At 39.5% G+C, this 13,711-nt stretch overlaps 1 protein-coding gene across 1 annotated transcript in view; it reads right to left on the bottom strand.

Annotated features, from left to right (window-relative positions):
* The window catches only part of SLC14A2 (solute carrier family 14 member 2), a 486,884-nt gene that overhangs the window by 189,830 nt on the left and 283,343 nt on the right, over positions 1 to 13,711 (bottom strand). The window contains exon 3 of the mRNA XM_021092457.2: positions 10,830 to 10,912. The gene's annotated coding sequence lies outside the window, so the exon portion shown is untranslated. The remainder of the gene's footprint in view (positions 1 to 10,829; positions 10,913 to 13,711) is intronic.

Genomic DNA, 13,711 nt, shown 5'->3' with positions numbered 1-13,711 from the left:
AAAAAATAGAAACGAGACACAGAAAAGATTTAAGTTAAGGAGATACACCCAAAATCTCTAAGAAATTAGTAGAAAGCAACTCAAAGACAAGAATTTTGACCTAGGAGTTAGAAGACTAGAATTCTTATTTAAGTTCTGCAATTTAATGACTATGGGATCATGGTTCCAAGCACTGTCTCTGGAGTCAGAATGTCTGGTTCAAATCTTGGCTCTGTCCTTAACTATCTAAGTAACTCTGGATTATCAAATTGTTTAACAGACAGCGAATGTTAGCTAATGCTGTTAGTATTATTTCTGCTTTGAGCTGTATGACCATGGATGATTCAACTCTGTCTTTAGCAGCAATCCCTCCGTTCGTAAAATAAGGGTAAGATATTTTCTTTTCAGAGTATGTTCTGAAAAGATTGGGGCTTCTCCACCCCACCCCATCGTTTTAATCATTTTATCCATTATTTTAGGATTTCACATAAGTTTTCACTTGAAGAATAAGCTCTGAAAAAAAAAAGTTGTGTGTCATTGTGCCAGATGGTCTAAAGCTCATCCTTAATAAAACTATTTGATTCTCCAAGTGAAAGATACGCCCTTGACAATGGACAATGGGACAAAGTATTCTTAGAGGAGAATGCCTAACTAAACCAGGAGGGCTCCTTGGAAGAGGTGAGTTGGAGAGTTAAAAATTAGGTGTTTCTAAGCAGTCGATGAACCTGAAAGAGAAGTTGCAATTCAGTGTAGCATGGACAAGAAAGCAATGTCTGGAATAGGAAATTTCTTGTGTATTGGCACACAATGAGTTACTGCTGGCTGTGGAGATTGCTGCTAGCTGTTAACTAACTACCATTTTCCTCTCTTCCTTCACAGTACTTCCTTAGAAAATTTTTAGCTGGGCACATTGCTGATTGAAGTAAAGAAAACATTTCCTACCTTCCCTTTGAGCTAGGGATGGCCAATGCAATGTCCATACAAGCTATGGACTTTCAAGAAAAATTTTAGAGGGGTGCAGAAAACTAATAAGAATCATTTTGGACTTCCCATCCCCACTTCTTCCTGCTTCCCTCCTGGATGGATTTTAGCTGAGTGATCAAGAGGTGTCCTTGAAGATGGAATTCAGGTAACTAGGAATGGCAGAGCAGAAAGATGGAAAGAACATTCATCTTGGGGATATCGTGCAGCCATCAGATTAGCCCCAGACTTCCTACCTCTGAATTCTTTTAAGTTAGGAGAAATACTTTTCTGTTGTATTTAAGTCATTGTCATTCCTGGGCCTGATTCCTAACCACAGAATGTTGTTTCCGATGCCCTGGCAGAACTGGGCAGGCGGGAGCCTCTACGCGTCCTGACTACCTTGCTTGGCAGTGCTTCTTGCGTGATCCTACTGCTGCCGTGTGGAAGTGTCTCCATGTGAGTACAAGAGCAGAAACCCAAAGCCAAAATAATTTTCAAAGCTGTCAGCTCTGTTTCCTGCAGACTCACGCTCCCCACTGCCTTTTCATTTCCACCAGATGAATAACTATGTCTTTCTTAAATTGTTTACTACATCAAATACTCAATATCCACAGCACAGAATGTTATAATGTTAACATCTTGCTGAATTTATTTTAGTTCTTTTTATTAAAGAAATAAAACATTATAGGTTGTGTTGAACCCTCTTTGTACTGTCCTTGAGCTTATTTTCCTCTCCTTCCTTCAAGAAACCATCCCCCTGTACTTGAATGGCTGTTTTTGTGCTTTTACTGCACATATGTTTAAATCCACAAGGAACAGACAATATTGCTTTGTGTATTTTAAACATGTATGTCAATGTTATATTAATAAGATTTGATTCTTTTCACTCAACTTGGGTTTTCCAAAATCATCCTTCTCGATTTATGTGTTTAGTTCATAAGGCTCACTGCTCTGAAGGTCTGTTGTTTTTCCACTGCCCTATCTATGAACATTGATTATTTTAAAATTTCGTATACTGCAAACAATAAAATAATAAGCATCTTTTATGTGTCATATTACACATAGAAAAGATTTTTCTAGGTTTATATCTAGACATAAAACTAGTTGTCACGGAGACACATATCTTTATTTCAGCAAGGTATTTCCAAATTATTTTGTTTTCCAAAGGGGTTAAAACAATTTGCACTCTCTCCAAAATGACAGTCCTCATTTCTCACAAGAACTTGGCACTGTTTAGCTACTTAATTTTGGACAATTGGCTAGGTATGAAATGGTATCTTTCTGCTTTAACTGGCATGGCCCTGATTGTTAATGAAATAGAGCATATTTTCATATTTTTATAGGTCATTTTGATCTCCATTTCTGTGAGCTATTTTTATATTGTGTCTGTCTTTCTATTGGGCTATTTGTCTTTTACTTATTATAGTGTTTTCCTTATATATTTTAGATATATAAACCTTTGTTGGTCAAATGCATTGCAAATTCCTCCTCCAAGACTCTCACTTGTCTTTAGGCTTTGTTCATAGTGTTCATGGTCTTATAGAAATCTTAAATTTTAATGTAATCCAATTTATTCACCTTTCTCTTTTGTGCTTTATTTCAATCTTAAGAAATCCTTTCCTAGGGAGCCCTCCTGCACTGTTGGTGGGAATGTAAGCTGGTACAACCACTATAGAGAACAGTTTGGAGATACCTTAGAAATCTATACATGGAACTACCAAATGACCCAGCAGTCCCACTCTTGGGCATATATCCAGACAAAACTTTCCCTGAAAATGACACATGCACCCACTTGTTCATTGCAGCACTATTCACAGTAGCCAGGACATGGAAACAACCCAATTGTCCATCGACAGTTGCTTGGATTAGGAAGATGTGGTATATAGACACAATGGAATACTACTCAGCCATAAAAAAGAATGAAATAATGCCATTTGCAGCAACACGGATGGAACGAGAGACTCTCATCCTGAGTGAATGAAGTCAGAAAGAGAAAGACAAATACCATATGATATCACTTATATCTGGAATCCAATATAAGGCACAAATGAACCTTTCCACAGAAAAGAAAATCATGGACTTGGAGCATAGACCTATGGCTACCAAGGGTGAGGGGGAGGGATTGGGGTGTTTGGGGCACTTGGGGTTAATAGATGCTAACTATTTATTGCCTTTGGAATGGATTAGCAATGAGATCCTGCTGTGAGGCACTGGGATCTATGTCTAGTCACTTATGATGAAGCATGATAATGTGAGAAAACAGAATGTGTATATGTATGTGTAACTGGGTCACCATGCTGAACAGTAGAAAAATAAATTGTATTGGGGAAATAACAATTTAAAAAAGAGTAAAACAGGAGTTCCCGTCGTGGCGCAGTGGTTAACGAATCTGACTAGGAACCATGAGGTTGCGGGTTCGGTCCTGCCCTTACTCAGTGGGTTAACGATCCGGCGTTGCCGTGAGCTGTGGTGTAGGTTGCAGACGCGGCTCGGATCCCGCGTTGCTGTGGCTCTGGCGTAGGCCGGTGGCTACAGCTCCGATTCAACCCCTAGCCTGGGAACCTCCACATGCCGCGGGAGCGGCCCAAGAAATAGCAACAACAACAACAACAACAACAACAATAACAAAAAAGACAAAAGACAAAAAAAAAAAAAAAAAAGAGTAAAACAGTATAAAAAAAAGAAATCCTTTCCCTATTTGATGTGAAAATATTTTATGAATTTTCTTCTAATAATTTAAAAGTTTTTTTTAACTTTTACACCTAAATCCATGGGAGTTTACTTGCAATACTTTGTGTTATTTTATGTATGTAATAGAGCTCCAATGTTAATTTTCCAACACCGTGAGCCAATTTTTGTGACATTGAATATCAAACAGTCCATTCTTTGCCTGCTTATTTCTAATCACCCCTGTCATGCACTAAATTTCCAAAAATGTGTAGGTCTCTTTCTGGACTTTCTAGTTTATTCCATTAGTCTGTGTATCTCTACACTTCCATCACACTGTTTGATTATGTGTTTTGATGTCTGTGATGTAAGCCCTTCTTTTTATTCTTTCTTAAAATTCTGTTGGCTATCCCCTCCCTTTTTTTTGGCATGTGGAAATTCCTGGGCCAGTGACTCAAGCCAATACAGTGACAATGCTGGGTCTCCTTAACCCACTGCACTACAGTATAACTACTTCTTGGCCTTTTTTTTTTTTAACTTTCATATGAATTAAAATTTTTCCCTAGTTTGAAATATAATTGTCATGTATCACTTATATATCATGGTATAAGTTTAAGGTATACAGCATAATGTTTTGACTGAATATATTGTGAAATGCACATGATATTGATAGACTTTTAATAAAATGCTTCCTTCCTACTTCTTTCAGCAGGTTTGTTTCTTTCACCTTGTCCCCATTCCAAAGATCTGGGTTTCAGCTCCAATCCTGTCACCAGATGGCCATCTGTTCTTGGGTGAGTCATCTAACCTCTGGGTTTTATTTCTCATCTGTCAGATCCACTCTGCCTGCCTCATGGGGTGCTGAGCTGATCAAATGAGATAAAAGTATGAGAATGCTTTGAATAGAGAAAAACACAGGGGTAAAGTTAAAAAGAATTAAAAAGAATAATCTCAGGACTGGCTGAGACAAAATGTGAAAGTCAGACTGTTTTACCATCACTTTTCTGCTTTCTATACACTTCCTGACTCTCCTTTCTTCCAAACTTTATGGTTGGGAGACACAGAGGTCCTCTACTGGGGTGGACTTATGATGATAATGATTCAGAGGCAACTTGGATTCATAAAACCTGGGTCAAATTTAAGACTCTAATTTTGTGAGTTAAGGAAGTCATTCAAACTCTTTGAATCTCAATTGATTCATCTTTAAAAGGTGTATAATTCCCTCCCTCAGCTAGTTTTGTGAAGTCAAAAGAAATAATGTAGATGAAAGTACTGGGTAAAATGTGAAGCCTTCTAAGGATGAGAAGGAGTTCTTACTAGTGCTCTTGCTGATATTTACATGTGAAAAGGATTTACAGAAAGGCAGTGATGTTTTCTGTGTTGAGTGTTTTGCTTTCAGATGGAGGTGGTAGGGAGTACTTGGTCTGTCTGAACAACCAGGCAGAGCTTCCAAGATGCAGGTGCTGGGCTCAGTACTGACTCAAGAGAGTGAGGGCCTCCAGGGTTCAAGGGTGGGGACAAACTAGTCTTTGTACCATTCTGGCAGATACCATTCCATATAATGAACATTAAGTTAAGCCCTGATGTTCTGTGGAATGACTTCCCTGGAAGTGAGCATAAGGCAGTATTCCAGTATCTTTATAAGCCTTGCTACTCATATGACCAGAACATCTTTTGTTTCTGTGCCAAAATCAGACTTGGGCTTGGGCCAAATGACATTCATGGGTCAAATGACATGAAACTGTAGCACACCTGTTTAATACAGTGAGTTCTTTTCTGGTAACTGGGTTCTTGCCCTTTCTTCAGTTCTTTTGAAATGGAATTTCTTACCCATTCTCTAACCACTTCCATGAATGATGCTGGACTCTACTGTTTTGACCACCAGTCTCTGTCAGAAGTTGTTGGAATTCTTCTAAGCCAATATCAGTATAATATCCACTACCCTTAGCATCTGTCCATGTCCATTTCTCTGATTTTGGGCAGAGTCTTAGAGTTTTGACCTAGGTTTGGATCTGAGTCTGCAGAATTCATGGCTTGTCTGTCCTTGCTTCTGGAGTCTGCACCCTTCCTGACCAAATCTTATTCTTCTATCTGCATATGACTCCCTGCTCTGGCTCCCATGTTCATGCAATTGGTCAAGGGTTAGAGTCTCCTTCCAGACCCTGTCTTATTTAGCTTTAAATTCTACTTGAAGCACATGAGTCTTTTCTTTCTGATTTGTAAGTTCTGTGTTGAGGACCACTTTGTGAAATCTGTCAATCAGGTATCATTCCAAACAGATCATAGCCAACTTTATTTTTATTTTTCTTCAGGGATAGGTGTTCTAGTAGAAGCTGTGATTGTATGCTTAGATTTTCCTTTAGGAATGAAAGACAAATTCCACCAGTTACTGGAGTTTCCCCATCAGAAAAAAGCTGACTTGCCCAAGGTCACAATCCCTCCTTGGGGTAGCCCATATCCTGTGACTGTAGTCATTGCAATCAGAGGAAAAAGAGTTTAAAGGCCAAGCCCTTATGACAACTCTGAAGGGCCATTCCACATCAGAGATCCCCATGAGGTCAGCTGAGGCTTCATGGCAAACCTGAAACCCCTCCCTTTGCCCATTTCTACCTCCTTTCCTTCCCCTGACAGGGGCTGATCCTGTGAACACTCTTACATCTGACACACGTCTCTATCTTGAGTCAGATTCCTGGAGATGCTGCAGCAGGGATCCACAAGTATTTTCTTGCTCAACCACCCAACTCTCCATTGACTCACTACTTTCTTTCTCTGTAAGCTCATCCTTCCTGTAATAGGAAATGTAATGCCCCCCACCACCTGAAGATGTCCATCTTAATCACCTAGAACCTGTGAACATGTTACCTTCTATGGTAAAAGAAACTTTGCAGATGTGATTAAGTTTATGGACCTTGAGATAGGGAGATTAGTCTGGATTATTCAAGGGGATCCATTCTTACCCCATGAGTTGTTAAAAGCAGTGAACCTTTCCTGGCTGTGGTCAAGATGTGACTACAGAATAAAGATCAGAGAGATGAAACATGGCTGGCTTTGGAAATAGAGGAAGAGGCCACAAGCTAAGGAATGTGGGCAGCTTCTAGAAGCTGGAAAGGGCAAGGAAATGGATCCTCCCCCGTCTCCAGGAAAGAACACATCACCACCAAACCTTGCTTTAACCCAGTGAGACCTGCATAAGACCTTTGACTTGCAGACTGTAAGATAATAGGTTTGTATTTCTCAAAGTCACTAAATTTGCGTAACGTGTTACAATAAATAGGAGACTAATATATCCTTAGGGGTCATGTTAATACTTGCTCACTTGTGTGACCTTGGATGTGTATGTCACCTGTGTGAGCCTTAGTAATCTTTGTAAAATGCTTTTTTAGGACTATATGCTTACAAAACCCCTTTCGACTTGACATTTTATGGCTGTAAAAGCTAGAGTCCCTATTTTGCAACACTTATTTTTTCCTTCTAATGAGCAAGGTGTTTGCTTGTTTTTTTGATGATTACACTGGGGCCAGCCTATCTAATAGGTTGCAGGAAGCAACAGATCAGCCATGCACTAGGGTCAGGGGTGAAATATTTTTCTCTTTGTTCTCTGGCTCTTCTGGTCTGTCTTTACATTGATTTCTCATTTTCTTCTTCCCTTAACTCCTCATAGCCACAGGAACAAAAGCATCTCAGTTGATGAACAATTTAGGAACCAATGCCTGATGACCAAGGCTTTGTTATTTTGCTCTCTGCTAGTACAATTTAAATCTATTTGGTTATGCTGAAAATTGTTCATTAAAGTTAGGTACCAAGCTCATGAATGGGATCAAAGGTTGCATTGTTCTAGCTGATGGTGAAAATTAACTCAGCTTTTAGGGAAATCCACCATTTTTAGAATGAGGAAAAGATGTCCTTAGCTTGATTTTTGTTAGGAGTAAGTATAATAAAATGCCACTGTAATTAAAATACTTATAAACCCACTAGACATAGCTGTTGTGAAGGAAAAAAACCTGAGCACTATGATGGGATTAAAAATAGAGCCTTATTTGGCCCCTTCACCCTCCTAGTGGGAAACCAATGCACTTGCCATTCCATTAACTGCTCTGGGTTAAGAAAAGCTGAGCTGACCACAAAATAATAATGGCAATAGCAGGGAGATAATGGTGACTCCCTGCCACATTTATTTGGAATGTCATGCTTTTCAAAGCTCTTTCTGTCTATTTAGTTGTTTGAGCCCCAAGTTCTCATTATTTCCGAGGAAGTGGGGAAGTTGGAGAGGCTGGACATCATCCATCTGATTGGACAGATGAGGGTATCCTGTCCTACAGAGTCTAAATGACCCTCTTATTGTCACAGCCAGCAGCTGCTTTGGGCTTTGGGGAGCTCTCTGCCTAAAGACCCATGTTACTATATAGCTTGCTCTCCCTGGCACTTGGGTGACCCAAAGCAAAGTCAGACTCTGTCTTAAAGGATCTTATACTGCAAAACTAAGGCTACCAGAAATGGTTCTTTCTTTGCTCTCAATAGAAAGAATAAAGCCACTAAAAATTAGTTATTAAAGTTAGCTGTTAAAAGGACAGTTGAATAGAGGAGAGAAAATTTTAAGAAATCTAGACATGGATTCCCACCTCACTAGAGTTGGTGATGCTGGCCAGTGATGTGGCCAGTTTTGTCCGAGTGGAGGAAAGTGTCCCCTCTGCCACCTTCCTGGGACCCCACTTGTGTTGCTTGGAGCAACTGCCAGGAACCTTTTACATTATGGCCTCTGTAAAATGACGTCACCAACACCATCACTACCTGCTCCAACCCCCACCCTCTAACCCAAGTGCAATTAGATTGACTAACCTTGAAGGAGATAAGATGACCTGAGGTCAGTGGCACAAAAAAGGAAAAGCCATCAAAGGCATCCCCAAATCACCTGAACAACAAGGGTTAAGACTAGGTCTCCTTAATTGTTCCATTTATTTCAACGAGATCTCATTTTGCATTTGATGTGGTAGTATAACTCTGACCTAAAAGACATGGGTTTGAGAGCTGAGTGGTGTCCCTGGGCTATAATGTGATCTTGGTCATTATTGCTCAGCCTCCATGAGGCTCAGTTCTCTCATCTATGAGATGGGTGCTAATGGTGAGTCTCCTTTCCACTCTGAAAGGTTGTCATGGGAGCAAAGTACCTAAATGCAAAGCTCTGTGGAGGAGAGATGTTATGACTTTAATGTTGGCTGCAGTGCTATTGTTGTAACTCTAGCCTAATAGTAAGAATAGCATCATCAGAACCAACCATTGCAGTACTGCTGGGAGGCCCTTTGAGATCATTTGTAACGAGCAAATACTTGTTGGGAAAGTCTCTGGTGTCGAGATCATGTATTCCACGATCTTTTTTGAATTACACCCTTGGAGTTTTACAACAATCTGAAGATGTATGTCCTCTTTCTGTCACTTTACACAACAGAAAACTAAGACAAAAACTAAGACAGAGAGAGAGGCTTGTGGTTTTAAAGCTGTTATCTTGAGCCTTCTGTGGTTTCTTCAACCTTCCAGCAGTGGCAGGCACGCCTAGCACTTATAGTCTAGGACAACTTTGACTCTAAATTTAGAGCCTAGTTATAGTGGCTTGTTGCCTTAATCATGAGAAGTATTGTTTGTATCAGAAGTGATATCACTTCCACTAAATATGGAATGTAAAATATGGTAAAAATGAATATATTTATAAAACAGAAACAGAGTCACAGACATAGAGAACAGACTTGTAGTTGCTAAGGGGGAGGTGGAGGGAGTGGGAGGAACTGGGAGTTTTGGGTTAGTAGATGCAAACTATTGCATTTGGAATGAATAAGCATTGGGGCTCTACTGTATATCACAGGGAACTATATCCAGTTACTTGGGATAGAACATAATGGAAGTTAATAAGAGGAAAAGGATGTATATATATATGTATGACTGGGTCACTTTGCTGTACAGCAGAAATTGACAGAACATTGTAAATCAACTACACTTTAAATAAAAATTAAAGCAATAAAAATTAAAAAGTGAAAAGACAAAAAAAGAAGTTGCTTCCCATAGGGAAGGACCATTCACTACTCAGTCATTGAAATCAGCTAATGCCTGCTCTGTGATCAATATATGAATTCCCACTAAAAATTTCCTCAGCAAGTAATTTCTAACCCTATAATTTTTTTTCTGTGTTCTCCCACCACAAAATGGAGTTTTTGGGAAGTGACTGCCAGTCAGGGAATAACCCAAGGCCTTTTTCAACAAGGTGAGGCTGTGTGACCAGTTCTCAACAGTGGGATGTGATGTGTGTCAGTTGTAGGCCACAATGAGTAGGAAGTAAGCGTGCTAATTTCACTTCTTCCTTGTCAACCAAGTAGATATAAAAGATCTGGCAGATAACTAAAAACCCTAAAAGATAGTAAAGCCACAAGATTGGAGACACCTGGTTTTCTCAAATCACTCTTATTTGAGACTTCTATGAGCAAAAAATGATCTAGTGTGTTACAGCACCAAAATCTGATTGTTATTTGTTGTACTAGCTGTTGAACTATAGATTCCAGTGAATAGGGATCCACCAGTACCTCAGACCTGGTCCTATTCCCCTGCCATCTTGAAACCATTGAGTTCTTTCCCTGTGATGCCACATCACCCATCCTAAGCAGCTTTTTTTGTTCTCTATATAGGTGTAAAGCAGCTGGTCTGCTTGTCAAACAACCAATAAATCTATGTTTGGCAGAACAGTAGTTTTCATCAGTAAGTGACCTTAAGATAACATTTACATTTCTGGAGAAGTCATTCCAATCCTGAACCAGCAGTATCCTAGCTCAGGCCCTCCTGGAGACATGAGGCAGGGAAAGTAATGAAGTGCGGGGATTATTAATGACTTTATCTTTCCACTCACCCTGCCCCTCCCCTTTCCCAAACTTGCAAATATGTTCAGCAGTGTCAGATCTGTTCATCTATTTTTGACATGTAAATAGAATTTCTCCCTTTGGAATTCTGCAGAGAAGATATCTGCCCTATGACCATGCGAACTCATATCTGGGAACAACTAGAATTAAGCTGTTACAACACCGGCTCAAGGAGAAGATCTTCTCTAGGATCAAAAATACTTCCCACTGACCCCAGCGACTTCAGAGGGGAAAAATAATTTTAGTTTTCTACAGTATCATTATTAGTGATAACACATGTTTTAGAAGACACACGTGCAGCCACAAGTTCAAGAACATACTCACAAATTCTGTGAGATCAATGGGTTCTATAAGAGTCTTGGGAACTTCTATTTAGTTGACATCAAGCAGGAAGCAAAAACACAGTCCTGTAAAGATAGAAGGTAGAGGTCAGGATTTAGAAGTCCAGAGAATTTAAATTGCTTTGTTTTTTAACTTAACGACATTGACTCTTTTTAAAATTGTAAGAAATACATGTTCACTTTCATATTGGGAGACAAGACATCTATGATTCCACCATCCAGATACAACCATTATTAACCAATGGAAGTCCTATAGATTGTTTCATGAATAATTATACATATGAAAATATATTTCTCTATTATTTTTCATTTATAAATACCACAAAAAATGTTTTGTGAGCTGCATTTATGGAATAAGATATTGTGAACATCTTTTGTCAATAAATGAACTTCAGCTGTGTGGTTCTTCAGCTGTGTGATTCTTCAGCTCCTAGACGGTTTCCAATGATCCTCGCCTGCTGTGCCTTTGCCATTGTGTGATCCACGCCCCTGGAGCTTGGGCTGCACCTTGACTCACTTCTAACCAGTGGAACATGGCAAGCGATGGGATGTCAGCTCTGAGACTAGGTGCAAAAAGATGCTGGCTTCTTTCCTGCTCACCCTCTCCTGGTCTCTGGCTTCTTTACTGTAAGGAAACCACCTACAATGTTGGTGGAAAGGAGTGCAGTGGAACTAAGGTGAGGAGCTGAGGGTGACCTTCAACCAACAGCCCTAGGGGGACTGGTTCCTGCCAACACCCACTACACTGAGCTTGAAAGTGGATGCTCTCCAAGATAAGCCTTGAGATGATTCCAACACCTTGATTGCAGCCTTAGGAGAGGCTCTGAGTCAGAGGACCCAGTTCAGCTGTGCTCACAGACTCCTGACCCACAGAAACTGTGAAATAATATATGCTTGCTGTTTTAAACTGCTAGGCATTGGGGTAATGCAGCCATAGACAATAGTTTTTCATAGGTATTTAACATTCCACTGTAAGGTTTACTCAATCTTTTATTGCTGTACATTTGGTCATTATATTTTATTTATTTTGCTATTATAAGTAAGGCTGAAATGAAAGTCATTGTAGCTAAATCTTGGTACACACCCTTCCTTCTTTCCTGGTGATAAGTTCCTTGAATTGGAATAGATGGATTTCAGAGGATTCGCATCCTTAAGGGCTTCTAACATGCTATTCCCAGTTGCTTTCTGGTCGAATTGAAGCTATTTACACCCCTGCTGGCTTTAGCTTGGAGTGGCTGCTGGCCCACACCAAGGGTTTATGTATTCTGAAGCATATATTTGGTTAATTTCAACCACTCTATCTTCAGCTGTGTCTCCAAGCAAACCAGTTAGAAACAAAACCAAAACCAAATTAAAAAACTCAAGAATGACTACTAAAGTTGAATATTCAAAACTACTAGATAATTTGTTGTTAAACAGTTTATTCAACATATGGAAATACTGTAAAACTTGGTTGTGATGACTGTTGTACACCTACAAATGTAATAAAATTCATTAGGTAATTAAAAAAAAAACAAAGTATAGTTGTTTTAAAATCAGTCAGATGGATTCAATCAAGACCAAATAGTTACTCTCGTCTTTCCATGAACACCGAACTTCTGAAAATGTGATAACGCTCATTTTTCCTAAGAACTTTGAGAAGGGAAACAGCAATACTGGTTGAATTCAATGTAACTACAGGCTATTTTGAAAATCTTAGTTTATTTCAGTGACACAAAAGATTGTCAATAAATTCAACTTTTTAAATTACCCCGCTGGGTGGACTAAATTCAAAAGACGTATTTTTTGGAAGCATTTTGCATGTATAGATACCACCACAATTTCTAAACTGTAACTTCACTGTTGGGGAAGAATAAATATTTTAATGAATGCTGTATATTTTAACAGGCACTGAACCCTGTGGTTCATTTAAGCTAAGGGTGCTATTTCAGGCATCTAAATAAGTAAATAAATGAGGAAGAAAATCCATGTTAATTGCAGTAATTTGTGGTACTTTCAAATTCTTAATTAAGAAATAAAATAGGATTTATTATCCATGGCCACTGTGGATGGCATGCATAGATCACCATTATGACCAGACCCAAGACCTAAAATTATTGCCATAAATGAAATAATAGAGGGAAACCACTGGTACATTACTGGCAGAAATGTACAAGCTCAAAGAAGCAAGACAGAGCACCACACAAAATGTCTGTCTTCCATACATGCTATTCTTTCTGGGATTGCATTATCCCAAAGCATCTCCCCAGAACCTTCAGTCCTTTATCTCCCTCCTGACTTTGGGACAGATTCTTCCCTCAACCTCACACAGAACTTCTCTGAGCTTATCTAGCAACTCTTGCTGGTGTCAACTTTTCCCCAGTCATGTGCCCCAGGTTGTTTGTATACTTGAACTTCAGGTCTCTGCCTGCCTCATTCTACAAACGTGGGAAGAAAAGAACTTTCCTTGTAACTGGAGGCATTATGACTCATGCTTCTTTTTTGATAATTAAGCATTAAATTAAACTAGGGAGAACATATGATTTATCACACAGAAATCACTATTGTCTGGGACAAATGCTTAGTTGGACAAGACACAAGGCACAAACTGGGACTGCTCCAGATAAACCAGGATGGTTTATTCCTACAGTGAAAACCCTACTCAAGGGGTAGGTTGGGGGTAGACAAAGGTTTTGAGTCAGGTAAGAGGGAGTTCTGCTTTGGTGATGTAGAATGTAGGGGTGATATCAATGGACATCTTGAAGAAAGAGCATTGATACACCTAGCTGTGGGCAGAGATGGCTGGTCATGTGTTTATGTTAGTAATGCTAATATGGACAGTTGGTATGCCTCTTCCAGGGCCTCTCCTGATGTCCTATCCATCTT

This window comes from Sus scrofa, chromosome 1 (assembly GCF_054392235.1).
Source record: "Sus scrofa isolate SSC_HxYL_T2T_F1_AM1 chromosome 1, Sscrofa_HxYL_maternal_Yorkshire_Landrace_v2.0, whole genome shotgun sequence".
Lineage (NCBI taxonomy): Eukaryota > Metazoa > Chordata > Mammalia > Artiodactyla > Suidae > Sus > Sus scrofa.
The sequence above is the reverse complement of the archived record's forward strand: the minus strand, read 5'-3'. Positions and strand labels throughout refer to the sequence as shown.